Below are 19,799 nucleotides of genomic sequence, written 5' to 3'. Positions count from 1 at the left end.
CTCATTGTTCTGGAAATCTCTTCTGAACCGTGTCCAGTAGACTTCTCTCAGTTCCCATCTTCCTCAAATTCTTTCCTGCTTTCCTGTCCTATCTTTCTTGAAATTGTCTCCTCCCTTGGCTTCCATGACCTGCTTGCTTTTCTCCTACCATCCTGTACTAGTTTGCTAAATGCTGCTGGAATGCAATATGCCAGAAACAGAACCACTTTTAAAAAGGGAATTTATTGAATTACAAATTTCAGTTCTAAGGTCATAAAAATGTCCAAACTTAGGCATCTGGAGAAAGATACCTTAACTCAAGAAAGGTCCATGTCTGTCACATGGGAAGATGCATGACTGGCATCTACTGGTCCTTGTTTCCGGTTCCATTGCTTCCAGTTCTCGATGCTAGTGGTTTCCTCCCTAAGCATTTGTGGGCCTTCACTTAGCTCCTCTGGGACACAACTCTGGCTTCTGGCTTGTTTAGCATCTCATGGGAAGGTTCATGGTGTCGTCTGCTGGGCTCTGCATCCCCAAACATCTGTGTCTAGGCATCTGCTCTCTCCACCAGCACTCTAAGCATCTCCAAATGTCTGTGTCTCTGTTGGCTCTGAAGCAACTCTAAATGTTTCTCCTTTTAAAGGACTCCAGTAAATGAATCAAGGCCCTCCTTGCATGGGCGAAGTTAGATCTCCATCTAATCAAGGTCATACCCACAATTGAGCGATTTCTGTCTCCATGGAAACAGTCTAATCAAAGGTCCTAGCCACAACTGGGTGTGCCATACCCCCATGGAAATAGCCCAATCAGAAATCCCATCCTACAATATTGAGTCAAGATTAAGAAAACATTAAGATTAAGAAAACAAGGCTTTTCTGGGATACGTAACAATTTCAAACCAGCACAACATCCCAATAACTTTTTGTCCTGCTTGCCAACTATGTAACTCTTAAGGTAAAATTCTTGAATTATTCTTATTTTCATTCACCGTCACAACCTTGGTTATCTGTTCCTAAGTTTAAACCAATTTGATGGCACCATTCCAAAAACTTCTTTGCCAGTTCTCATTTCATTCTTGCTTCAAATTGTGTCTCTGGTGAGATGGACTTGCCACCACTTGAAACTATATGGTTGAAAGCAATTTCATCTCTTTCTTACTCTCTCCTGCTTCCTTTTTACTATTCCCCTAGACCTTCAGTCGTACAACCTTAAAGTTCTTGTTAAGTCCTTTCTCTCTTTTGCTTTTGATGTTCTACCAGTCACAACCTTCTGCTATTATTCCTCCAATTATTCTGTATCACAAAAGCAATCTTTCTCTTGGGCGAACCACAGTGGCTCAGTGGCAGAGTTCTCTCCTGCCATGCTGGAGACCCAGGTTCGATTCTCTCGGTGCCTGCCCATGCAAAAAAAGAAAGAAAACAACAACAACAACAACCCTTCTCTTGATTTCTTTGAAGTCATCTCCATAATCTCTACCCTCATCATGTTACATCAGGTTATTGCAGTCTTTTCAAAACCTCATGGTATCTGACCAAAAGGGCAAAATGAAGTGCAACAGATAAGGTGTCAGTGGCAGAGAGAGTTCAGGTAGAGTCAAGAGGCTACTCTGGAGGTTGCTCTTATGCAAACTTCAGTTAGATATTGCTACGTATCATAACTTGCCAAATCACGACCAAAACCATTCCAGCCAATCCTAAAGAATACCTAGGGCAATATACGCTATTCTACAAAGGTTTCATGCCCGAGAGTTACTTTCCAGACACCTACAACCTCCAGCTGGGTCCCTGGACCACTTAAGTCGTGAAACCTAGAGGGCTCAGCCTCTCCAGAACATCAGCTAGTTCCATCTCCCTACCCCACGTTACCGACAACCACTTCCAACATGAAAAATGTAGTTGCATCAAAAATTTTTACTTAGAAGTGTGGCTCACTTTATCTTTCTATTGGACAGCAACAAGGTAGACAACCAACAAGTCTATTCTAGGCTACACATTATACAACCAATCAAAGGAAATAAAAAAGGAAAGAATCATCCAGCCTCAGCCTACCTTTCACAATACAGCTGGGGAGATAAGACATTGAAAATCCGCTCTTGATACAGTCAGCGGGCAAACACCAAATGACTGAAGAAGACAATTAGTCTTGTGGGAGCTTAAGTGAGAGAAAGACCAGGGTGAAAGGTCAGGGGTGCCTCTTCTGAAGAAGTGGTTTTCAACAGATCCATAGTATTTCTTATCTGCAAGGAATCGAAAGGCATTTTGGGACAGAGGCGATAGGAAAAATGGGTAGATTAAATGATCTGGACTGAGTGCCGTGCCCATATATGGGCTTGGGACTACAATCCCCTGTCCTTCTATGGCTGCAATCACCTCCACGATGCCCACCTCCTGTTCAGCCTCCTGTTTTCTCTGAGGCTCAACCCCTCTCAGGATCTGAAGCGAGAAAATAAAGGTGCATACATGATGTCAGCCAGAACTTTATCCTGCTTCTGACCAAACCTCCACAAAGTGTGCTCAGATTTTGTGCTCCTGGCCAGTAGCCCTGCTTGGTATCATCACTGTGGAAACATTCTTAACCAGGTAAAACTTTGAATGGAACAACTGGCCCATGTAAGGAACAGATTCAGCATTTGCTTAAATTGCCACTTCCTTAGGTTGACCGGCTGTCTTGGTTTGTCTAGTCCTGTCCGATTTTATTACTGAGAATCAGGTATTGTGGAGGAACCTCTCAGATCTGGGTCAACGAGGCCACCTTCCATACTTTGCCATGTTTCAGGCTCTGACGTTCTTTTTCATTTTAAGGTACTGGCATCCTGATAACTTAATTTCTATGATAAAATGACAGAAGCAGCATAAATATGTTTAAAAAGGAATGTGGTTCCTTTCGCTGGCCACTACAGTGCTGGTTTGAAAATGTTTTTTCCTTAGTCCTAGTTCATGATGTCCTAGAGGGGTCACTGATCTACATATTAACTTAATTTCTCTTCCATTTCAAACGTATGTCACTGAGTGCCTTTGGGAGGAAGGGTGTGACATGCGCAATCAAGTAAAGGAGGGTGTGCTGGCTTGAAAGGATTTATGTACCCTAGAAAAACCATGTTTTATTCCTAGTCCAATCTTGTGAAGGCAGCAGTTTCTTTTAAACCCTATTCAGAATGGTATGTTGGAAACATGATTAGATTATCTGTGGAGATGTGACTTGCCCAATTGTGGGTATTAATTTTTGAATAGAGAGAAATGTGACTCCACCCATTCCTGGTGGGTCTTGATTAGTTTACTGGAATCCTGTAAAAGAGGAAGCGTTTTGGAGAGAGTCCCTTTTTTTAGAGCCATGAGAGCGCATAACAGAGCTATGAGAGAGCCACGAGAACCACAAGAGCCGACAGCCATAGACCTTTGGAGATGAAGAAGAAAAACATCCCTGGGGGAGCCTCATGAAAGAAGAAGCCTGGAAAGAAAGCTAGCAAACGTCACCATGTTTGCCACCTGCCTTCCCAGTTGAGAGGGAAACCCTGAACCTCATCAGCTTTTCTTGAGTGACTGTAACAACTTGTTGGTGCCTTAATTTGGTTATTTCTATTGCCTTGCTTTAATTGGGGCATTTTCACAGTCTTAGAACTGAAAACCAGCAACTTAATAAATTCCCCCTTTTAAAAGCCATTCCATTTCTGGTGTATTGCATTCCGACAGCTAGCAAACTCGAACAGAGGGATATTTTAGTTCCAAAAGTAGGGGATAGAAGAAGTGCTGCTTGGAATTAGACCTATATTTTCATTGGAATCTACTCAACTACCCCAGCAGCTCCTTGTCACTTCATCCTGAGGCTTCTGCTTTGAAGCCATGCTTCTCTCCTTCTTTTCTTGGACTGTTGGCAAAGGGGTGGCAACAAAATGAAATGAAAACCTCTGGATGGTGAATTCGAAGAAGCAAATTCAAATCTAAGTTCTGGCAGTAAATGGTTATGTGATTACGAAGCCTCAAAGTCCCAAAGGATAAAGCACCGATGGCGAAATGATAGGCATTCGGTTTGCACTTTTAAGATACTGAACTGGAACGCTTTTAGATAATGCCATCTACTCCACATATTTGTAAAGCTAGCCATACCAGAATCACTCACCCAAAAACTTCTAGCACAGATCTGAAAAAATATTTTAATTCCAATTTCCACTTTAGCAGTGACTTCTTACATAGTGCTGTGAAGTCCAAGTGGTAAAACTTGATTCTCAAGTACTCATGTGAGAAATATCTAGCACCTTCCAGGGCTTCTCTGTAGCCTCATTAACAATTAATTTATTTTAGCTCAGACAATGAAGAAGTAAATTAATCTGTGGTGAGGAAGGGAAGGGGCTGTTGTTTCCTCCATCAGCATTGACTTCAGTGTCTTGGCAGAGTGTCCTAAAAACCACAGGGGATGAGTGCTTCGGAGAGTATATTTTAAAAGTTCCCACTTAGTATTTTTATTTTACATGGGCAGGCATTGGGAACCAAACCTGGGTCTCCAGCATGGCAGGCGAGAACTCTGCCACTGAGCCACTGTCGTACCACCCGTTCCCACTTGTTTTACTTTCATATTTGGAGTGACACTGATTGATGTCTCCCAGCAAATTAAGTAGTATGTTTTGTCCTCCTGTGTCCTAGACAGAAAGGTAGTATGTTTTAATGAATCTTGTCTACTGGGCTCCTTTGTAACTAGTGCTAGTTTTCTCCTCAGGAGGAGAGCATCTGGGATTCTTTCTCAGTTATATGGAAGAGCTGAAGCTGCTGGCTTCAATGTTGCTGTGCCAGTCTGGCCTATCAAATCAGCTTACACTGTGCAGAGCAACTGTGCATTTTCTCCAGAAGCTTTAGAAAGGAAATTTGCCTCTTCTGTACTTTCACATGGAGCCAGCTAACCCTGAGTAGGATCAGTGTCTAATCTGGAAGAAATTCCTGTTCTGCTTAGGTTTTCATTTTGATCTTTCCCAAAATTTAATTCAGGGGAGGGAAGAATGAAATAAGAAAATGTGATCGCATGTAAATGAGCAATAAAAAGTGCAAATTGAGCCTACCGATTGCTACCTTAAAGTATGATTTTGAGCAAAAAGTTCCTTAATGTCATTTGTTTTTAGTTTCTTTTTTTCCTATGGAACAGTGATAATAATCCTTATCATAACTTCTTCAAAAGGTCGAGGAAGTATACAAGTGAAAACATCGTGAAAAAATTAAATTCCCAAGTAAGATTTTACTCTTACGTTAATTCACACATCCATCATTATAAATTGGTTTCCAAATAAAACTTAAAGTTAAAACCTAGCTCTTAATACTCATGTTATAGATGCAAATCATGTAATGTTGCATTATCGTTAACATTATAATGCAATGAATAAACTAAGGTCTAAAGAAACAGATTGCTTTTGAAACAGATTGCCTTGTCCAAACAGTACTCTGACAATAGTTCTATCTTTGGAGCTGTCATCCATGTGTCGACAGTGGTGACTGCCACCATGTGACCTGTGACCTTTAACCCATTTAAAAGGACTTTAGCATGTTGGTCATGCTGCCTTCCCTTCTATTGGCTGTTTGACCTTCTTTCTCACAAACTTGCAATTCAGGAAAATTTATTGCAAGAAATCGCTAACAGAAGAAAGATAGAAAAGACCTTGATTTTATAACATTTTAACTTGAAATTAACAATCATTTCTCAGTCTATGCAGCTTTGCAATAATCATCGAAAATATGTTCACATTTGTTATCATCTGCATCTAAACACAGGTCTCATGAAAATCTACAGGGCCACCGCTCCAATGCAGAGGTTGCAATCTCAGCCTCCCAACAAGGCTAGGAAGGTGTTTTACTTTGCTTTGCTGCGGGAATGCAATATACTAGGAATGGGTTGGCTTTTTTATTAAGTTACAAGTTTACAGTTCTAAGGCCATAAAAATGTCTTAACTACAGCAGTCAGAGAAAGACACCTTGACTCAAAAAAGGCTGATAGTGTCTGGAACACCACCGTTAGCTAGGAAGACATGGGGCTGGTGGCTGCTGGTCCTTTGGCTTCTGGTTTCAAACAACTTCCCTGGAGGTATTTTCTTTCTGCATCTCCAGGGTCTCTGTCTGTGTTGGCTCTGAGCTTTTGCCAAAATGGTTTCCTCTTAAAGGACTCCAGTAAGTGGCTTAAAGATCCACCTTGAATGGGTGGCAACACATCTCCATGGAAACCACCTAATCAAAAGGTTCTACCCTGTAATATTGAATCAGGATTATGGAACATGGCTGTCCCTACAAGACTGGATTAGGATTGGAAGAACATGGCTTTTTTGGTGTACACAACAATTTCAGACCAGATCTGAAGGGAACATCAAACTTTGCAGTTATTTGGCTTTCAGGCAATAGAGAAGTGGAGGGTGGGAGTGAGGGAGGCTATGGAACTGAGAAAGCATTCAAATATAAAATTTTAAATACACTGTACCAGACAGGCAATATACAGATGCAGGTGGAATTAGGCCCCAGGTTTGCAAATTTTCAACATCTTCTGTGGAGTTGACTCATATAGTCATGCAGTCCATTGAAATTATTTTTAAAATTTTTAAAAGCCTAGAGGGTGACTTATTCGTTCCCCATAGGCTATATGGATATTTAATTTTCTGTATCATTTTAGTATCATTATTCCACTTACAGTATTCTTTCATTTGTTGATTTTTAAACAAATGGAAAGTGTAACATATATTTCTTTCAGAAAGTTATATAAACGTATTTCCCATGGGAAACTTTACTTGTTCTTGTGGGAAACTATACAAAGGAGTTTAGTAGCAATAAGATTGTTCATGATCATCAGAGCACAGTAATCTTTTTTAGCCAAGCGCATATCCTAATCCTCCGGTATGATTTATATGAATAAAACCTTTGAGCTACTGCTGAGGAGGTAATCTTGCTAAATTGAACTTGACAGTGCCTCTTTATCTTGTTCCAATGAGCACAGACTTTGAAGTGCATGTGAAATCATAAAGAATAGTGGTTTAAAATGACTCAGTGAGTACATTCTAGCCTTAGAAATGGCTAGAACGAGAAAGCACTCAGGACAATGAAGCCTGCACTGAATAAAAGTAGCTTCAACATTCACGGTCAAATATTTTTATGTGTGTGTGTGAGGGGTTCAGTTTGATAGGCTGTTACGTATCTTTTTATATTTAAGTAAGTAGCTAAGGGGGTTGACATTTGTTTTGCAGACACATATTGTAGACCCACACATGCCACTGAAGGGAATGTTCCAACATGAGACCTGGCTGGTTGTGAAGAACTTAACTGCAGGAGATGCCATTCATGTGAGTGATGATATGAAAGGAAACCCTGGAGTTATGCAGAGTATAACTTGCATAACCTTACAAGAAGCTTCATTGGGGATTCAAAGATAGAGGGTTAAATAAGCTGTTCTGCATAGGCAATATTCTCAAAAAAAGATAGAAATTTTTCCATTTAAGTATCCAAATTTAAATACCTGTGTATGTATTTGTAAAAAAAAAATATTTTAAGTGAATTTTTAAAAATGAATATACAATTTCCTAAAGATTCACACAGAGCAAAATTTTCTTGATATATTTGGGTCATGATTATGAGCCTTATATTAGGCAGCATTCTCCAAAGAACAGAACTGATAAGAGTTAAAAAGTGACTTATCATAGGAATTGGCTTATGCAACTGTAGGGATGGAAAAGTCCAAATTCTGTTAGGCTAGACACAAGCTAGAAGCTCTGATGAAAGTGAAGTTGTATTCCCTAGGAGAAGATGGCTGGCTGACAAAGAGGCAGAAATTCTTTCTTTCTGACTGCTGAAATCTTTAGTTCTGCTTTGAGGCCTCAAACTGATTGGACGAGAAGACTCCTGTCGTTGCTGAAGGCAATCTTTGCTGTTTGTAAGTGCAATCAGCCTTAGACGCAATAAACTGACTAAAGATGCTAATCCATCTATAAAATATCCTCACAGTAACCATCAGGCCAGTGTTTGCTTTACCAAACAACTAGACATCACAACTTAGCCATGTTTCACACATGAAATCATCACAGGCCACCCTTTGTCAACTTGGCACTTATACACATCTCCTTAATCTCTAAATAAACACAATAACATAGTCATATATACATTGACTAACATAATTCAAATACCATGCCTACAACCAGAAATGCACTAACCCTTTCCCCAGAAGTGAACACAAATTGTTGGGTGATAGTCACTCTTATTTTTCTTTCATGTTATTTAAATATTATGACATAAAATTAATACAATTTATATGATAAAGGAATTAGAGAGGGAAGCAAACAAAGATATTTGCTTTATGTATATATGCAAGCATATTCATAATAAGGAAGAAATGCTCATAACCATTACAGCCCTCAGTTCTAAAACTGCTCAGGTGGTCATAGTTCATATTTATAACTCTCTATCTCCACTATCCATTCCATATTCCTTTCATCCTCAGTAAGCACCTCAGTTGATAATGGTTCTTTCCAAGGTGGAATGGCCCAAACCTTTATTCCCAAAGGTTTTGGGTCATCATTATTCCTGCCTGGCTTGGGTTGTTGCAGTTTCCATTGACTTTAATCATAGGGCATGGTACTAATAAGAGATGCTCTAAAGGATCTTCTGTATTCTGACAACGTTCGTCTTTACCTCCATTGTGCAGTTGCAGTCCTATTTCCCCTTGATAATCAGGATCAATCACCCAGCCAGTGTAGTAATTCCCTTCTTTGCCTATTGATTTAGATGCATAAGGAGCCCAAAGTTAACAAGTGGCAATCTTAACTTCCAGTTCAATGAAATCATTGTTGTGTCTCCTGGTGGAAACACTATTCCTTTTGGATCTAAGACCTGAAGACCAAACAAAAAATAAGATCTTGGGGACAAAAAGCAAAAAAATTTTCTAGTGGGTTACTAGGGTTAATAATGAATGGTGCCACTCCCATTTCCATCTCTGAATTCCTGGACCCACGAATCCTGGCTATGAGAGAAATAACACCATAGACTGGACGCTGATATACAGCATAGATGGCCTCTTGGAGAACACTGCTCCAGCCTTACAAGTTATTGCTACCCATTTGGTGCCATAATTGTGTCTTCAAACTACTATTTCACTATTCTATAAATCCATCTGTATTGCAATGATGGGGAACATGGATAGACCATTGAATTCCATTGGCATGGGCCTATTGCCACACTTCACTATCTTCGAAGTGAGTTCTTTGACCAGAAGCAATGCTGTGTAGAATATGATTATGGTGGATAAGGCAATCTGTAAGTCCATGGATGGTAGTTTTGGCAGAAGCATTGCATGCAGGGAAGGGAAATATGTATCTAGATTAACTGTCGACTTCAGGAAGAACAGAATGCTGTCCCTTTCATGATGGAATGGTCCAATGTACTCAGTTTGCCACCAGACAGCAGGTTGATCCCCTCAGGGGATGGTGGCATATTGCGGACTGAGTGTCTGCTGTTAGCAGATTGGGTGCTCAGTAGCGGCTGTAGCCAGGTTGGCCTTGGTGAGTAGAAGTCCATTTGCTGAGTCCATGCAAATCCTTCATCCCTACTCTATCGGCCACTTTCTTCATGAGCCCATTAGGTAATGACAGGAGTGGCTGGGGAAATAGTCTGACTGACCTTCTACAGAATGGGTTATTCTATCCACTTTATTAAAATCCTCCTCTGTTTAGGTCACTCTACAGTGAGCACTTATGTGGGACAGAAATATCTTCGTGATTTTTCCCAGGGTGGGCCACAGTGGCTCAGCAGGCAGAGTTCTCGCCTGCCATACTGGAGACCCAGGTTCATTCCCAGGGCTTGCCCATGCAAAAACAAACAAACAAAAACAGGTGTACCAACATAACTCTTCCCCAGACTTCTTCATCACCAATTTTCCTATCGTGTACCTTCCAAATCCCTAACTACCCAGCCAAATCATTAGCCACAGCCCATGAATTGGTATACAAATGCACTTCCAGGCATTTCTCCTGGCAAGCAAAAGGAACAACCAGGTGCACTACTTGAAGTTCTGCCCGCTGGAAGGATTTCTCTTCACCTCTGTCCTTCAGGTATGTCCTTGAAAGGGACTAGTGCTACAGTTGTCCACTTTCAGGTGGTAACTGCATATTATGCAGCAGCATCTATAAACAAGGCCCGAGTGTTTTCTTCCTCAGTTAACTGTTGATAAGGAACTCCCCAAGGAGCTGTATAACTTCAGGCTGGGAGAGAAAAGGTAATGTGGCAGGAGTGGGAGCCATGGTCATTTGGGCCATGTCCTCATGTAACTTACTTGTGCCTCTAGGACCTGCTTGAGCCCTATCTCATATATCCCACTTCCATTTGATAGTGGAGTGCTACTGTGCACGCTAAACTTTATGGCTTGGTGAGTCAGAAAACACCTTGTTCATGATGGGCAACCCAGGACTCATGGCAATTTGGTGGCACTTGGTTAAGTGTCCAATCTCTACTAAGGCCCAGTAGCAGGCTGAAAGCTTTTTCTCAAAGGAGTAGTTAACTGTGGAGGATGACAGGTCTTTGTTCCAAAATCTTATGGGTCTGCATTGTGATTCTCCTATAGGGACTTGCCAAAGACTCCAAACTGGATTTCTATTTTCCAGTGATACTCCAAGCACCATTGAATCTGCCAGATCATATGACCCCAGTGTCAGAGCAGCTTGCACGGTAGCCTGGACCTGCTACAGTGTCTCCTCTTGTTCCTGTTCCCACTTGAAACTAGCAGATTTTCAGAGCTCTTGGTAAGTGGGCCAAATTGGGATGCCCAAGTGAGGAATATGTTGCCTCCAAAATCCAAAGAGGGCAACTGAATGTTGCATTTTGTTTTAGTTGACAAAGCTGCCAGAATGCAACACACCAGAGCTGGATTGGCTTTTAATAAAAGGGGATTTATTTAGTTAAAAACTTAATAGTTTTTCCTCTGAGGTTTCATCTGAGGTTCTTACATCTTTCGTCTGAAGTTCTTTCTTACATAGGAAGGCACAGGGCAATGTCTGCTGGCCTCCTCTCCTGGCTTCTAGGTTCCAACAACTTGCCCTGGGGTGATTCGGGCTGAGCTGTGAGTGCTGAGATAAGGTATGCTGAGTTGCTTGAATTGGGCTGCATTGAGCTTGTCTCTTTTAAGCCTCGAACTAATTAAATTAGTCACTGATTGTGGAAGATGCTTTCCTTAGTTGACTGCGGATGTAATAGATGAATTTCACATGCTAATGGTTCTAGCCCACAGCAATAGAACTAGGCACCATCATGCAGCCAAATTGACACCTAAACCCAACTACCACACACCTCTTTTTTGCTTGTAGGAGGGGCCAGATGCAACAGCTTATTCTTTAACCTTATCAGAATTATCTTGGCATGCCCCACACAACTGGATGCTAAGAAATTTCACTGTGGTGGAAGGATCCTGAATTTTTATTGGGTTTATCTCCCACCGTCTGACTTGCAAATGCCACATGAATAAGTTTAGAGTATTTGCTACTTCTTGCTCACTAGGTCCAGTTAGTATGAAGGGAAATGTGATCAAGATCCTGTGGACTAGATTGTGACATAGGGCTGGAAAGTTGATAAGCCCCTGATGCAGGACAGTGAATGTATATTGCTGGCCTTGTCAGCCAAAAGCAAACTGTTTCTGGTGGTATTTACTAGTAGGCCTCAAGAAAAATGGATTTGCCAGATCCATAATGTTATACCAGGTACCAGGGGATGTGTTCATTTGCTCAAGCAATTATACCATATCAGGAACAGCAACTGCAGTTGGAGTCACCACCTGGTTGAATTTATGATAATCCGCTGTCATCCTCCATTTGTTTTCCTCACAGGCCAAACAGGAGAGTTGAATGGGGATGTGGTGGGAGTTACCACTCCTGCGTCCTTCCAGTGTTTGATGGTGGCGCTAGTCTCATCAGTCCCTCCAGGTTTACAGTATTGCTTCTGTCTTTTTGCTGCTTTGTTAGTGGTTTCCTCTTGGCTTTTCCTACCATAACAGCCCTCAGTCTACAAGTCAGGGACACAATGTGGGGATTCTGCCAGTCACCAAGTACATCTGTTCCAAGTATGCATTCTGAAACTGGGGAAATAACCACAGGATTGAGGCTAGGGACACACTGGACCCACTATGAGAAGGACCTGACTTAAAGCTCCATGGATCACCTGACCTCTGTAAGCCCCTACTCTGACTGGTAAACCACGATGACATTTTGGTTCTCCTGGAATAATGTCACTTCAGAGGCAGTGTCCCATAATCCCCAAAATGTCTCATAATTTCCTTTTCCCTAATGCACAGTCACTCTGGAAAAAGGCCATAGGTCTCTTGGGTGAATGCCAGGAGGAAGATTAATCGTATAAATTTTTGGCAGTGTAGCAAGGTCTTTCCCCAAGGCCTTCCCTTCAGTTAAGGCATTCTGGATCTGTAATCTCTCTCAAGTCTGGGAATACACAGAGAACTGTACATCTCTGTTTTCATGATTCGAGTCAGACTTTCTATTCACTTGAGCTAGAATTCTTTTTTTTCCCATGGGCAGGCATCGGAAACCGAACCCAGGTCTCTGGCATGGCAGGTGAGAACTCTGCCTGCTGAGCCACTGTGGCCCTGAGCTAGAATTCTTTTGCTTATAAAGATCAAGTAAGAATTTAGTTGACTGGACTTCTATTTCACTTCTAGGCAACCTATGATCAACTAACCAGTGTCACGGGTCTCTGTGAATCAGACTATTCTCAATTACTGCTTTGGCTCTACTGTCCATTATGAAGGACACAGCCACCTTGTGTTTGATGACTGTGTTGGCTGCTTGGCTCCTGACATCCCAGGATCCAATCACTGCCATTGTGCTCAAGCATCCAGGTCAGTGGCATCAGTTCCTGCGATAATATCTTACCTACAGAGGAGCAATCACTGAGCTCTTCAGGTTGAATGGAACTACTCTAATAAATTTTTCCTCATAGTCCTGGAGAAAGGTGTATCCTGTGGACATTCCCAGGGTGGCTGAGAGGCTCTTACGTGATAAATCCCCACTAAAACTCCTATCCCTCTTAGCCTTTGGTTACCCACATCTGTGTTATACCTGGGCAGTTATGGGCATGTCAACTTATTCAGCCCACATTTCAGCCAACCAACTGAACAAATTATTAGAGCCCTTTCTAACCCCTTGGATTACAACATTGAATCCAGCTTCTCTGCTTGGTGGGCCCAAATCACTAAATTCAGCTTGATTCAACTTTATGTTACCAAAACAATTATCCCACGCCCTCAATATCCACACATAATTCCCTGATTTCTGTCTGTATGATTTGGGAAAATTATGCAGTTCCTTTTGGAGGATAATACACCTCTTCAGGGGTGTACCTTGTACCTCACCTTTCAGCACCTATTAGGTCTTCAGTCTAGTTTTAGGTCTGGAAGGAAAGGGGCTGTGGGGTTAGGTCATGAGATAAATTGACAGTGTCTTGCAAGTTATTACCTTAGGCAATATCATTACAGTTTCATCTGGTGAAGCAGAGTTAATCTCTTCAGACAGAGGTATGAAGATTATTTCCCCAGGAGAGTCAACTACAGATTTATCAGGCAAAGTAGGGTTAATCTCTTCAGATAGAGGTGGGATGGCTGATTCCTCAAGCAGATGGTAAGACATTTATCTGGGAAAGACGACTCAACACAATATAGGGGTTCAGTGTCCCCACCACTATTGTCAGTATATTTGCCCCCATTCCAATTTCCAGGACCCCATTCCTTCCCAACCAATGATATTACTTTAACAGCAGGTACTCTGCAAAGTTGGGAATTCAATTTTCATTGTAATTCAGTACCATGAGACTCCGTGTTTGGTTTTCAGAAAACTCGACTTGGCAACTATAAGAGAAAAGTCTCTTTCAGGGCACACATAGAAATTTTAGTGTCATTCAACAGTGCTTGAATTGGGAATTTGAAGCCCTGAGTTCATCCTTTTCTTTAACTTTAACCAGTGTATTTAGGAACAAATGGCCAACATCATTATACTTTTTTATTTCACAAAACTCTGCTAAGGAATCAAATACACTGTCACCCAGAGCCTTGCTTCTTAATAAGCATTGGAGTAGTGGTATCTAATGATGATCATTTTCATGTCTTCATTACCAGTTCATGGGACTGATGGGATTGATTGGAGAACCAATTCCGAAAATCCAAGAAGTGACTTAGAAATCTCATCTTGTGAAATAGAACCAAAAATGGTATTAGTTAGGGTTCTCCAGAGAAACTGAACTGCCAGGATATTTGTAATATACAGTATGTAACTTGCAATATGTAATATTTAATATATATATTAAGAAATTTATTACAGGAATTGACTCATGTGACCATAGAGATTGGTAAGTTTAGGCCCTCCAAATCTATGGCTTGTAGAATTAACACACCGGCGACAACTTGAGACCATGTAACAGAATGATTACTCTGGAAGCCACAGAAAACTGAGAGGTGAAGCCCACATAGTTCCTGGACAAAATCTGGATGTGAATCAAGACCATATAGAGAAAATATGATCTAAAACCTCAGATACCACTGCTTTCTATCCCATGGGCAAATAACTCCCTTTAAAGTTTAATGCCCTGTTTTGTATTCTTTGCTAACAAATAAGTGACATGGAGCAAGAATCTTTCAATTAGCCAATACGCAAAAAAGTCCATCCAAGTAAAATACTCTTTAAATAAAAATCTAACATCTGCTCAGCTATGAGTATAATGCCAGCCCTGGCCTAACTGAGCCTGCCTAGGTTAAATCCAACTGCAGAAGACCACATGTCAGTGTTTGCTAAGACCCATCCCTGTGCAAAATGGCCTTGTGCTAGGAATTTCCAGGTGCTGCAGCTGTGCCAGAGGAACAGATATTAAATGAGATTTTTCCTGATTTTTCAGAATTAAGTTTACTATCTAAAGCTGAAGACAAAGGGGACTGAGTATCCCTTATTTTAAGTTCAGAACCATCAGTAATCTATGCTTGAACCTCTCCACCAGAGAGTAGATCTGGGGAAGAGAGAATATGGGAGAACATGGTATTCATGGAAAGAGGTTATTCCCCTACTTCTCTAAAGCCAGGTATGGGGATGGCACCCAAAAAATTGCTTCTAAAGTTTAGAAATAGGGGAAATTGGATTTGATGATCTCAACTGTTGATGGCATAATAGAATAGAGGAGAGATGCTGGTGTGGGACTGACATGCCCTATGGTGCCACAAATTTCACTCCAGTCCTTACTGTGTTCTTATTTGGGAACTGACCTAATGTTTGGGGACACTACGGCAGTGATGGAAGTAAAAAGGTGGACCCATGAAAGCATTGTGATATGAGATTATACAGCTGGTTGGAAGTTATGACCAGTTCTTGCAAGGGTGTCAGTGCCAAGAAAGGTGGTCCAGAGCGACCTCTCTTCTAGAACTGCAGTTAAGGTCACAGAGGGGAAAGGACTATAACCTTTCAGAATACATTGATGAGGAATCTGTCTGTCCTGCTGCTCCACTGGAAAGCGGAGGGTGTGAAGCCCATCCCATGCCTCTCTCTGTGCCATAGGCTGCTCCAGTTTATGTTGTGGTGAAGGGAGATGACTAGTTTTGAGCTAGATGTGAGATTAAAGTTTAAAATGAGCTGGCCTTGGACTTCACCCAGCATGGTAACAGGGATCAGATTACTCTCTGTCCAAAATCTACAAACACCACCCCCTCACACACACAAAATATGTGAAACAGTGTTTTTCAAGACATGCAAATAAACGGACAAAAAGATGCTTAGCATGCTTAGTTATTAGGAAAAATGGAAATTAAAACCAAAGTGAGTCACTACTACACTCCTATTAGAATAGCTAAAATTGTTTTTTAAAATTAACTGTATCATGCATTGGCAAGGACTTGGAGGAAGTGAAACTCATCCTCTGTTGGTGGAAATGTACAACCACTTTGGAAAAGATTATCAAAAAACATTAAGCATACACCAACCTTATGACCCAAGTGTTCCTCAAAAAACATTAAGCATATGACCCAGGTGTCCCACTCCTAAGAATTTACCTAAGAAAAACACAACAATATGTGTGTACAAAGATTTTTACACAAATGTTGATAGCAGCTTTATTTGTTATAACCAAAAACTGGAAATAACCTGAATGTCCATCAACAGGTGAATGGATATACAAATTGTGCTATATTCATAAATTGAATACTCCACAGCCAGAAAAAGAAGTGAATTGTTGATGCACACAGCAACATGGATGAATCTCAAAATATTCATGATAAGTGAAAGAACCCAGACAACAAAAGAGCGCAGTACTGTATAAATTATTAAATTATGTACTTTAAACATGTGCAGTTCATTCCATGCTAATTACACTTCAATAAAACACAAAAGAAAGGACTGGACTGAGGCTATCAAAATGGAAATGAAAGATTATTGGATCGAGAGAGAATTAAAGTAGAAATAGTGCAATTTAAACACAATTGGGGAGATTATTGTTATTTAATACTCCAGTGAGTTCATTCTTCACAAATCAATCACAAAATTTGCAGACACGAAATGCTGCAGCCATCATAAGAGCCTCTTGATCCTTATATGATATTGTTTTAATTTGCTAATGCTGCTGGAATGCAATATACCAGACGTGGTTTGACTTTTATAATGGGGATTTATTAAGTTACAAGTTTACTGCTCTAAGGCCATAAAAATATCCAAACTAAGGCAGCCAGAGAAAGTTTCCTTGACTCAAGAAAAGTGATAGTGTCTGGAACACCTCTGTTAGCTGGGAAGGCATGTGGCTGGTGTTTGCTGGTTCTTTAGCTTCCGGTTTCAAACAGCTTCCCCAGGGCTGTTTTCTTTCTGCATCTCCAAAAGTCTCTGTCTGTGTCAGCTCTGAGCTTTTTCCAAAATGCTCTCCTCTTAAAGGACTCCAGTAAGTGGATTAAACCCACCTTGAATGCATGATAACACATCTCCATGGAAACCACTTAATCAAAAGTTCCCACCCACAGTTAGGTGGGTCACATCTCCATGGAAACAACTTGATAAAAAAAACCTCACCCAAACAATAAGTCTGCCCCCACAAGATTGGACTAGGAAAAAGAACATGGCTTCTCAGGGGTACTCAATAGCTTCAAACCAGCACAGATATCATGATCACTTACTAGTGGTTCTGCTAGTCCATTTTCCAGGTTGTTTGGCCAATGCATCATGTGTTGGAACTTGAGAATTAATCTCATTTCTCTTCCCTCTGAGTTTGGAGCCAGTTGAGAAATGGGCACAGAAGTTTGAGTCAAAATATTAGTTTTAATTTATTATAACTGCATTGGTGAATACAGCTTGGACCTTTGGTCCTACACTTTCCCTTAAGATTTGAATTTAACCAGGCCTGCCTTAATGTGTTCACACAGGAAGCAGGAGCAAAGAGTGTGGTAGATTCTGTCTGTCTATCCAAGTACCAAATATGTCATCAGTGGATTAGCATCCTCGTGCAAATTCCTCTCTCTCCCCTCCATATAACAACAGTTTAAAATTACTTTTTGTGTTTCTTTTTCCCCCCGCATATGCAGCTAGTATCAACACTGGTCTCAGGACATTTTTTCCATTGATATCTCATCCACAAAATAGTCTTTAATTAAAGGAAATATATTTTATTCTATAGCTGGGTTTTACATGCCAAACTTGTTAAAAGTTGTCAAGCATTTTTCAAATGCTTGACGACTTTTAACATATATCAAGACCTCCACATCAGTGTTTTGTTTCACTGTAAAATGAAGTATGGTAGGAATGAAGACATGCCGAAGAAGTGCTATTTCATTCTGAAACCCACTAATGCAAAAGTGTTGCATTATGAACTTTATATTCAACTCTATGTATGGGGAGAAAGAGAAAGAGAAACACTTCTAATGGGGCAATCTCACCCGTTATCTTTCTCAGTGGGCTTCTAACCTAAAACAAGCTTGAAATAGGGTACGTGCACCTTCTCTTTATTCCCGAGCTGTCCTCAGATCCCATGTGTCTCTCAGCCCACCACACAATGTATCAATCAATGGTTTAGAGATGTATTTTGTACAACATGGTCCCTAAATGTAATCCACTACATATATTCAGGGTCAACCAAAGAAATAGTGATCTGTTCCAATGTGAGAAGAAAAGTCCATCTTATTGTAGTAATTAGAAATAGTTGGTCTCCAAATGGCGATTGTTTGACCCCTGTGGTGATTAAGCTCTGGTGTCAACTTGGCCAAGTGTTGATTCCCAGTTGTTCGGTCAGGCAAGCACTGGCCTGAGGGTTGCTGCAAGGATATCCTGTGGCTGGTTGATAAACTGGGAGGCTGGTTTATTGGTCATCAGTCAGTTGTTTGCATCTGTGGCTCATTATATTTGCCATCAACTAAGGCATGCCTCACACAAGATGATCCTATCAGTTGAAGGCTTTTAAGGAAGAAGAGAGACTCTTTCCCTGCTTCTTCAGCCAGTGAGCCTCTCCCTATGGAGTTCGTCCAGACCCTTCACAGGAGCTGCCATCTTCACAGCCTGCCCTGCAGATTTTGGACTCTTCCTTTCCCATGGTTGCATGAGACACCTTATAAATCTCATATTTACAGATTTCTCCTGTTGGTTATGTTTCTCTAGAGAATCCTGACTAACACAATAATCCAATATCGTCATCCTAAGATTTTCAAGGGTGATGTTTTTTCTTTGCTTTACCTGCTAAACTGTTTAGTCTGACCCTTGGATTAGACACAATGCCTTTGTTAATATTTGCCATTCACCAGCATCATTTAATAAGGGGGAGGAATTAATCTATTTTCTCTCTGTGCAGAATGTTTGTCTTCAACTTTATAGCTGGTTTGCCAAGCTTATTGACATATATGTGAGGCTTACCTTTTTTTCCCCCAAAGTGTGAAATTTTGAATATCTCTGTAGTTTTTATCTCTTCTCCATCTTTAGCAACAAAATTAATTTTTTGCTGGAAGCCACTATTTTGTCTTGTTCTAGAAAAGCTCAGTTGGTTCACCAAAGTGGTCATTGTACTTTTTCATCCAGCGATGTGTGAGTTTTCATGGCACCCTACCACTCTTGGACAAAGTTTTATAATAAACAGTGTCTTGGGGACTAGTGTTGACAGAATCACTAGTCTAATAAAAACGTGTTCTGATATTCTTCAATGTCCTTCCTACCTACTTTCTTCTTTAGCTGTTTGTGCAAAATCATTTGACCAATTCACTTATCTCCACATATACTGGTTGAGATTCTGTATTCATGCTGGTGTGTCTTGTCCTCTATTTACACTTACGGCTTTATTATGAATTAGAGTGCTTGAAATATTTTATTTTTTAATAAATTATTCTTAAATGGTCAATTCATTTTTCTGCTTGACCATAAAAAGTAATACAATCATAAAAAAGAAGAAAATCGACACACATTTTCCTCTGGCCCATGGCCTCCCACTGAACTTCACTCAGGATGAAACAAATGAACTCTGCAACATTTTTGGCACTCTAAGTATGGGCCTAGGTGAGTGGGTAAGTGGCTATATTCAAGTTTGGATAAGATACCTTCTTCGGATTGTTTTTATGCTATGGTTCTATTATTACCACCCCAGAAAAACAAGGCAAGTGGCAACTTAAGGTGCCGCGGGACAGTGGGGAGCCTGGGCTATGAATTCTTGCTTCTTAAACTTTCTGTTCAACAATAAGCCCTGCTGCTGTCATAGAACCATTAAAAGCTAGAGCAGGAGGTGCAAAGGTAGTTCAGAGGTCGAATTCTCGCCTGCCATGTGGGAGATTCGGGTTTGATTCCCGACCCACGCGCTTCCCCAAAACAAACAAACAAAAAGCAAACA

The sequence above is a fragment of the Tamandua tetradactyla genome, chromosome 26 (genome assembly GCF_023851605.1).
Source record: "Tamandua tetradactyla isolate mTamTet1 chromosome 26, mTamTet1.pri, whole genome shotgun sequence".
NCBI classification, from domain to species: Eukaryota; Metazoa; Chordata; class Mammalia; order Pilosa; family Myrmecophagidae; genus Tamandua; species Tamandua tetradactyla.
This window is presented reverse-complemented; position numbering follows the sequence as displayed.